The sequence below is a fragment of the Suricata suricatta genome, chromosome 5 (assembly GCF_006229205.1).
Source record: "Suricata suricatta isolate VVHF042 chromosome 5, meerkat_22Aug2017_6uvM2_HiC, whole genome shotgun sequence".
NCBI lineage: Eukaryota > Metazoa > Chordata > Mammalia > Carnivora > Herpestidae > Suricata > Suricata suricatta.
Window position 1 is genome coordinate 29,837,364 of NC_043704.1, and position 7,626 is coordinate 29,844,989.

Below are 7,626 nucleotides of genomic sequence, written 5' to 3' on the forward strand. Positions count from 1 at the left end.
TGTAATCACTGGCTAGTAGTTCTCAAATTTAAACTATTTTACATCAATACAATAGAAAAAGCAGAAAAACAAATTTTAACTATAACAAAATTTCATTGATTCAAATGTTTGATGAAGAGGCAAAAGGCTATGGAGAAATAATCTTATATTGTGAAGCTACAGTAATTAAAACAATTTAGTATTATTGTAAAGCCAGAGAGTTCAAAGGAACAGAATAAAAATTACACTTTGTTGCAAGAAATACAAACATGTAAAAATGTATTGTATGACAGAGGTGTCCTTTTACCTAACCATCTGGGGAATAAATAAGTGTAGATTATTAACTTTCATCACACAGTAACATTAATTCTAGGTTTCTTATATACTTTAATGCTAAGTATGAAATAAAATGCCAAAAGAAAACTGGGAAATAGTCACATAATTTAACAGGGAAAAAACAAAACAAAAAAAGATCATTCTGAGAATGTCCTGCATGGCATGGCAGGTGCCACCAGAAAGAAAATGGTAGACTTGAATACAAGCTAAATTCTCCGGCTCACAGGTGCCCAAACAAAACTGGAAGCAAATGACATGCAGTGAAAGTATATTTTCAGCAAGTATAAATGGTAACCAAGAATATTCCCTCTATGTGAGGCCTCCCTAAAAAATAATTAAGAAAAATATGGTATTTCAAAAGAAAAAAAATGGACAAGACTTGATTCACATAGAACAGGAAATGGTGAATAAGTTGGAAAAAAACGTTCATGTTCTTTTTCTTCATAAATTTCATTTGTGATAAAATATATGAAAACATAAGAAAGAAAAAAATAGCACACTTGGTTTCTTAGATTGACAATTATAAAGGAAACTAAATATTGAATAAGGGTAAGGTTGTTGGAAAATGAGCTAGCTGTCTCATTTTGAATGTTTGTATTCCCCTAAAATTTGTATGTCGGAAACTAATCCCTCAAGGTGATGATATCAGGAAGGGGGGCCCTTGGGAGATGATTAGTAGATGAGATCATCAGTGAAGAGCACTCAGCCCTTTGGGATTAGTGCCTGAAGAGTCAGGTGAGAATTTGCTTCACCTTTGCTCTTTCTGCCATGTGAGGATACAATGAGAAGTACATTCTCTGCAACCAGGAAGGTGCTCTCTCTCCCCAGACCTTGACTCTGTTGGCACTCAACATCCAGCCTCCAAGTTATGAGAAATAAATTTCTTTTATTTATAAGCCACTGAGTCTATGGCATTTTGTTACAGCAGCCGGAACTAATGCTGCTGATAGAAATGCAAATTAGCATCATCTTTTTGAAGAGGAAACCAAAATAAGAAATATTAAGCAACTTACCCTGTGTAACAGCTAGGAAGTGACTGAACTCAGATTTTGATACAGAAATCACCACCAGTTAAACCTACGGTCCTTACTTTACAATAAATGCTTAGATTTAAGGAGTATGTCATTTAGAATGTAAATCAAACACCCAAGCCAAATGAGATAACTTATTGCAAAACTACAGAGGTCTTAGGTGGATTTTTTGAATGAGGGTCTCAGATGTTTTTGTTACCCTCTTTTGTTTCTTTCTGTCTTTCTCCACGTTTCTATTATTCTATTCTCTAAAGGACTTCATCTGTTTTCCTTACCTACAAGATGAAAAGCCAGCTATAGATAGCCCCCCCAATTTTCATTTTTTGAAAAAACTACTCTTTCTTTTCCTTTTCGTATTTTCGGGCAGAAGAAACCCTGACTGAGCCATGTTGATTTGGGTGCCAATTCCAACCAAGCACTTTTGACTACAAGTGAGGAGTGACAAGGATTGGCTTGGGTTGGGTTTTATACATGGACCTGCTCCAAACATGTGTGACTAAGGAAACAGCGTCCTTTTATCAAAATTGCTATTATAATGTGATCATGGCGAGGGAGGATTGATTTACATGAGAATAATGTGATGTGATCCACAATATGTGTGTAGATATAATCAGGCTCCTGAACTTCAAAATGGAGGACTAGACTCTTTTATAGGCTCTTCATTTTGAATCTAACAATTCCAGGAGAACTTCAGCATCCTTATTCATAAGGTATTTTCCTCAGTACTAACATCTGGCATGCAGTAGCCTGAATAAATAGTGGTTATTATGGTTATTAACTGCGTACAGCTCCCCTCCATGGGCATCAGTTCTGCTTTCTATTGTACCTTTTAAATCTCAATATAGTCAATATGCCTCCATTTTAGGTTTCTTGAAGCTACTGACATAAAAATGTAACCAAGCAGGGGCTCCTGGTAGCTCTTCAGTTGAGCATACAACTCTTGGTTTCAGCTCAGGTCATGATCTCATGGTTTGTGAGATGGAGCCCCATGCTGGGGTCCGTGCTGGGTATAGAGCTTACTTACGGTTCTTTCTCTCCCTCTCCCTCTGCTCCTCCCCTACATATGCTCACTCTCTCTCAAAAAAAAAAAAAGCAAAAACAAAAAGTGAAGTATTTAAAATTCATTAAGAAAGGGGCTTTTCAGGGCATCTGGATGGCTCAGTTGGTTGAGCATCTGACTCTTAGTTTTGGCTCAGGTCATGATCTCACAGTTCCTGGGTTCCAGCCTTGTGTCAAGCTCACTGTTGTCAGCACAGAACCGACTTTGGATCCTCTGTGCTGTCTCTCTCCTCCCCTACTCGTGCTCTCTCTTCCTCTTTCTCTGTCTCTCAAAAATAAACATTGAAAGAAAGAAATAAAAAAGAAGGTAGCTTTTCATTGTCACTCATCTTTGCAGGAGGTGATTTTCTGCATAGGTGCACATGTACCCCAATGTTCATAGTGGCACTTTCTACAATAGCCAAATCATGGAAAGAGGCTAAATGTCCATCATCTGATGAATGGATCAAGATGTGGTATACACACACACACACACACACATATATATATATATATATATATATATACATATATATATATATATATATATACACACATATATATATATACATACACACACACTATGGAGTATCATGGCAATGAGAAAGAATGAAATATGGCCATTTGTAGGAAAGTGGATGGACCTCGAGGGTGTCATGCTAAGTGAAATAAGTCAGGCAGAGAAGGACAGATACCATATGTTTGCACTCATAGGTCTAACAGGAGAAACCTAATGGAGGGCTGTAGGGAGGGGAAGGGGGAAAGAGAGTTGGGGAGAGAGATGGATGCAAATCATGAGAGACTACTGAATACTGAAAAGTAACCAAACCGAGGGCTGAAGGGGGAGAGAGAGGGGGAAAGTAAGGTGGTAATGGAGGGGGGGGCACTTGTGGGAAAGAGCACTGAGTATTATATGGAAGCCAATTTGACAATAAACTATTAATTAAAAAAAACACAGAAAAAATTTCCTTTAAAGTTTTTTGCTACCAATGTCCCTTTTCTTAAATACACAAACACTCAACCAGTCCAGTTAAATTTTCTCATGTTGGGGCATCTGGGTGGCTCAGTTGTTTAAGAATACAACTCTTGATTTTGGCTCAGGTCATGATCTCATGGTTTGTGAGACTGAGCCCTGCATGAGACTTTGCACTGACAGTGTGGAGCCTGCTTGGGAGTCTCTCCTTCCTCTCTCTATCCCTCACTTCCTTCTCTCTCTCTCTCACCCTTCCATCTCGCCGCTCTTCCCTGCTTGTGGATGTTCTTTCTCTCTCTATTTCTCAAAATAAATGAACTTAAAAAACAAAATGTCTCATGTTTACAGGGATAAAAGCTACAGCATAGAGAATATGGTCAGTGGTATTGCAATAGCATTGTGTGGTACAGATGGTAGCTCACTTGTGGTGAGCTCAGCATAGGGAATATATAGACTTGTTGAGTCACTGTGTTGTACACCTGAAACCACTGTAACATTGTGGGTCACCTCTGCTTACATTGTTTTTAAATAAAATGTCTCATGTTTATATTTCCTAAATGGTACATATTATCTGGAGAAAAAGAATTGGAATTTTGGAAAATGGAACTGAAATAAGATGACTAGGGTATCAAAGAATGAAAAAGCAGTTTTGTCATAAAATGGTTCTCTTGCACAGAATGTTGTTGGGAAGCTTCCATTTAGTTTGCCCAAAATAATTTTAATAGATTTGAAATTTGTCCTAAGTTAGGGCAGAGTCTTGACAGAGGTTCATTTTTAGTCCCACTGACCATTGGGCCCAGGTTTCTGTGTAGGAGATATGACAATGACATCCTCTCTAGCATGAGGTAATTATGATATCTGTATACAAATTTTCATTCAAAAGTACTGACCGGTTACAGATCCTGTAAGTGAAATATTAGTACCAACGGTATGGTATCATATTTAGAGCACTGAAAGAGACCCCACAGGACTTATATTTTACCTTTTTCTCTGCTGAAAAAAGATACATGTTTTTGGGCAATTGAACTTCAGCTTCTTCATTTATAGAGTGTTTTTCACAGGACTAATGTCTGGCATTCAGTGGCCTGAATAAATAGTTATTATGATTATTAACCTTGTACAGCTTCAGCCCCTCATACATCCATTCATTCACTCATTCATTTATTCCTCCTCCCCAAATCCAGTAATGAATATTTTAGCAGTAAACAAAGAAAGTTTGATTAATGGTCTTCTTTTTTTTAATATTGCCTGAAAATTTAGTTCTTTGAAGCCGTTCAGTGAGTGTATCTGCAATGTTCTTCAGAAAAGTACATGATGGTATTCTGAACAATTTCTTTTCATAAAGTTCCAAATTGCTTCGGGGGACAGTGGGTCTGAATAACTGTCTTTGTCCTATTTTGAAGTGGGGGAGGGGAGGAGGGAAGTAGCCGCCGTGAGGGCAGCGGATAACCTGTAGGCAGAAGGTAGAGATTTATTAGTGTGTGAGAAAGACGAACCTGAGATTTTCATCAAAGAACTGACTTGTAACTACCTCACTCCCATTTTCACATATAACCCATAGGCTAATATTCTTGAGTTCATCCTATTTTCTAAGCATGACATTTCTTTTGATCATATATTTTTTAATGTTTATGTATTTTTGAAAGATAGAGAGATCATGAGCAGAGGAAGAGGAGAGAGAGAAGGAGACAGAATCTGAAACAGGCTCCAGGCTCTGAGCTGTCAGCACGGAGCCCGATGCGTGGCTAGACTCATGAACTGCAAGATCATGACCTGAGCCAAAGTTGGCCGCTTAAGTGACTGTGCCTCCCCATGCACAAGAATATTCTTCCTGTGGGTGCATATTCTGAGGAAAGAAATTGGGCCAAATGGCTGGTCTCATTTGCCTTCCAAGATCTTGTGACAGGGCCCTGAGCTTTACCACCACCTTGGAAGGAAGTTTTAAGCTCAGGAGATTGTAATTAAACATCAAGGCAATATAATCACTAATTTCAGAATGCCTTGCTAAAGAAGCATGCCAATTTTTCAGACCTAAGTATTGTACAAGCATTTGAGTAATAAAAAATAGTATGATATATGGATATACACACAGAGGCATGTTAGTTGAACCAAAACTGCCTTAGCTCATAGGAAATACAGTTTAAATGTTACTGAATTTTCACCACTTAGAATTTTTTTTTTAAATGTAGTATCAGGTTCCTTAATATGAATATAAACAACCCAGTATACCTGCTACTAAAGGGACCAATAACCCACCAGAATGGTATGAGGATAACTTTAAACTGAAAACATATGAACAAATAGCAACCTCAGAAAGAAACTCTAACTTCCTTTACTGCCTGAAGTAGAGCGATAAACCTTCCACTGAAGGGGTTTCTTATTTGAGAGAGGACTGATCCTTAGTCCTGACACAGGAGAGTTCCGCTGCCATAAACACTCCTTTGGGAGAGCTTCAAGCCAGGAAGGAAAAGTATCAGCACCTGCATGAAACCTGTAAACTCGTGTAAACAACAGAATGTTCCGTATTTTCCCACTGAAGCCCTAACCACCTCCTCTCCACCCCCAATTTGGCAAGGTAGTATATAAGCCATTGCCTCCTGGAATTTGTGAACCCAGTCCTTGGAGTATGCTCCCACATGCATGTGAAGTAAACTTTCTTAAATTCATTTATTCAGGCAAATAACTCAAACAAAATTAACCTTCGTCAATTTAATTTTCAGGCTCCAGACTGCTTACACCTAAGTTGGTAGCAGAAAAGTTTTCCTCCTAACACTATCCAGCTGGGTAATGGAAGCTAACTCACTTCAATATATACCACTTCTTCCCATGATGTCAAACTCTAATGTCTTTACAGAAGAAAAATATATCAAAGCTTGACAGTTTGGAAACAAGATCCATTTTCTTAATCTTTGTGTCCTTGGTCTCCAAAAGTAACTTATAGATTGATGTCTGTTAAGATGGGCCGCTTTGGAGTCACCAGCTGTCTTGCAATAGGACTTGGGATGAATTCCCTCATCCCATTGATGGGCTCAAGAGGAGACTCCATTGAAACTTAGAGCAAGACAAGAGAAGGCACTGTTCACCACCCTCCAATTATTCCCTCCGAGCTGAAGGTGCGTGCCTGTGAGTCTGTGGGCCAATGCAGGGGTCACTGCTGCCCCGAGCTTCAAGACCTTGGACACATGAGAAGTTCCAGTCTCCACTGAGAGGTGGGGAAGGTAGGAGGAAGCCACTTATCCCCGAGGGAACTGAGCTTGCATTGAACCCTTCTGGCTGGAACCAGCAGCAGGAAATCCTTATTTTCGCCAGCTCCTTTTCAAAGTAGGAACGTGAGTCGTTTTCAGACAGTCCTGCCCCTTGCGTAACAACTGACAATTTACTTTTCTTAATGTTCTTAAATGTTTTTTATGACAGCAAACATATTTCCTAGCCTGTTTTATTATTTTTAAAATTTTTTTAATGTTTTTATTTTCTTGAGAGAGAGAGAGAGAGAGAGTGAGAGAGAGAGAGAGAGAGAGAGAGAGAGAGAGAGAGAGAGAGAATGAGTGGGGGAGGGGCAGAAAGAGAGGGAGACACAGAATCTGAACCAGGCTTGAGGCTGAGCTGTCAGCACAGAACCTGTCATGGGGTTAAACTGAACCCCACGATCATGATCTGAGCCGAAGTCGGATGCTTAACTGACTGAGCCACCCAGGGGCCCCTCGAGGCTATTTTAAACTGTGTCATATTATTTAAGATTCCCCTGACTTAAATTATAGTTAGCTTTTAAGTTTCTAAATACTATCAACTGTATCTTACTTCAGTTCCTTAACTTCAATTTTATTTGCCATATTCTGATTATGGTGTCATTTTCTTACCTATAAACTGTTCATTTTGCTGAGAAACAAGCTCTTCATTCTGGATGTTTCAAAATACCACTCATTGTTCTAAATTCAAGTTTAAAGTCACCACCTTCATAAACACTACCTTGTCACCCCAGGTGCAAATGGATCTACTTTATATAAAGCCCTTTGTTGACTGCTCTGTTAGTTCTATGCAGAAGGCTGGAATCTTTCCTTTAACTTACTTTCTGCTTCACACTCCCATGACAGTGGGTGGGGGACAATAAATTCAGTCCTGCGAGGATTCACTCCATTCACTCCTTCTCTCAGGACTGTATCCTCTACAGGAATATCTAACATACAAACACTATATATATATATATATATATATGTGTGTGTGTGTGTGTGTGTGTGTGTGTGTGTGTGTGTGTATACACACACACATATA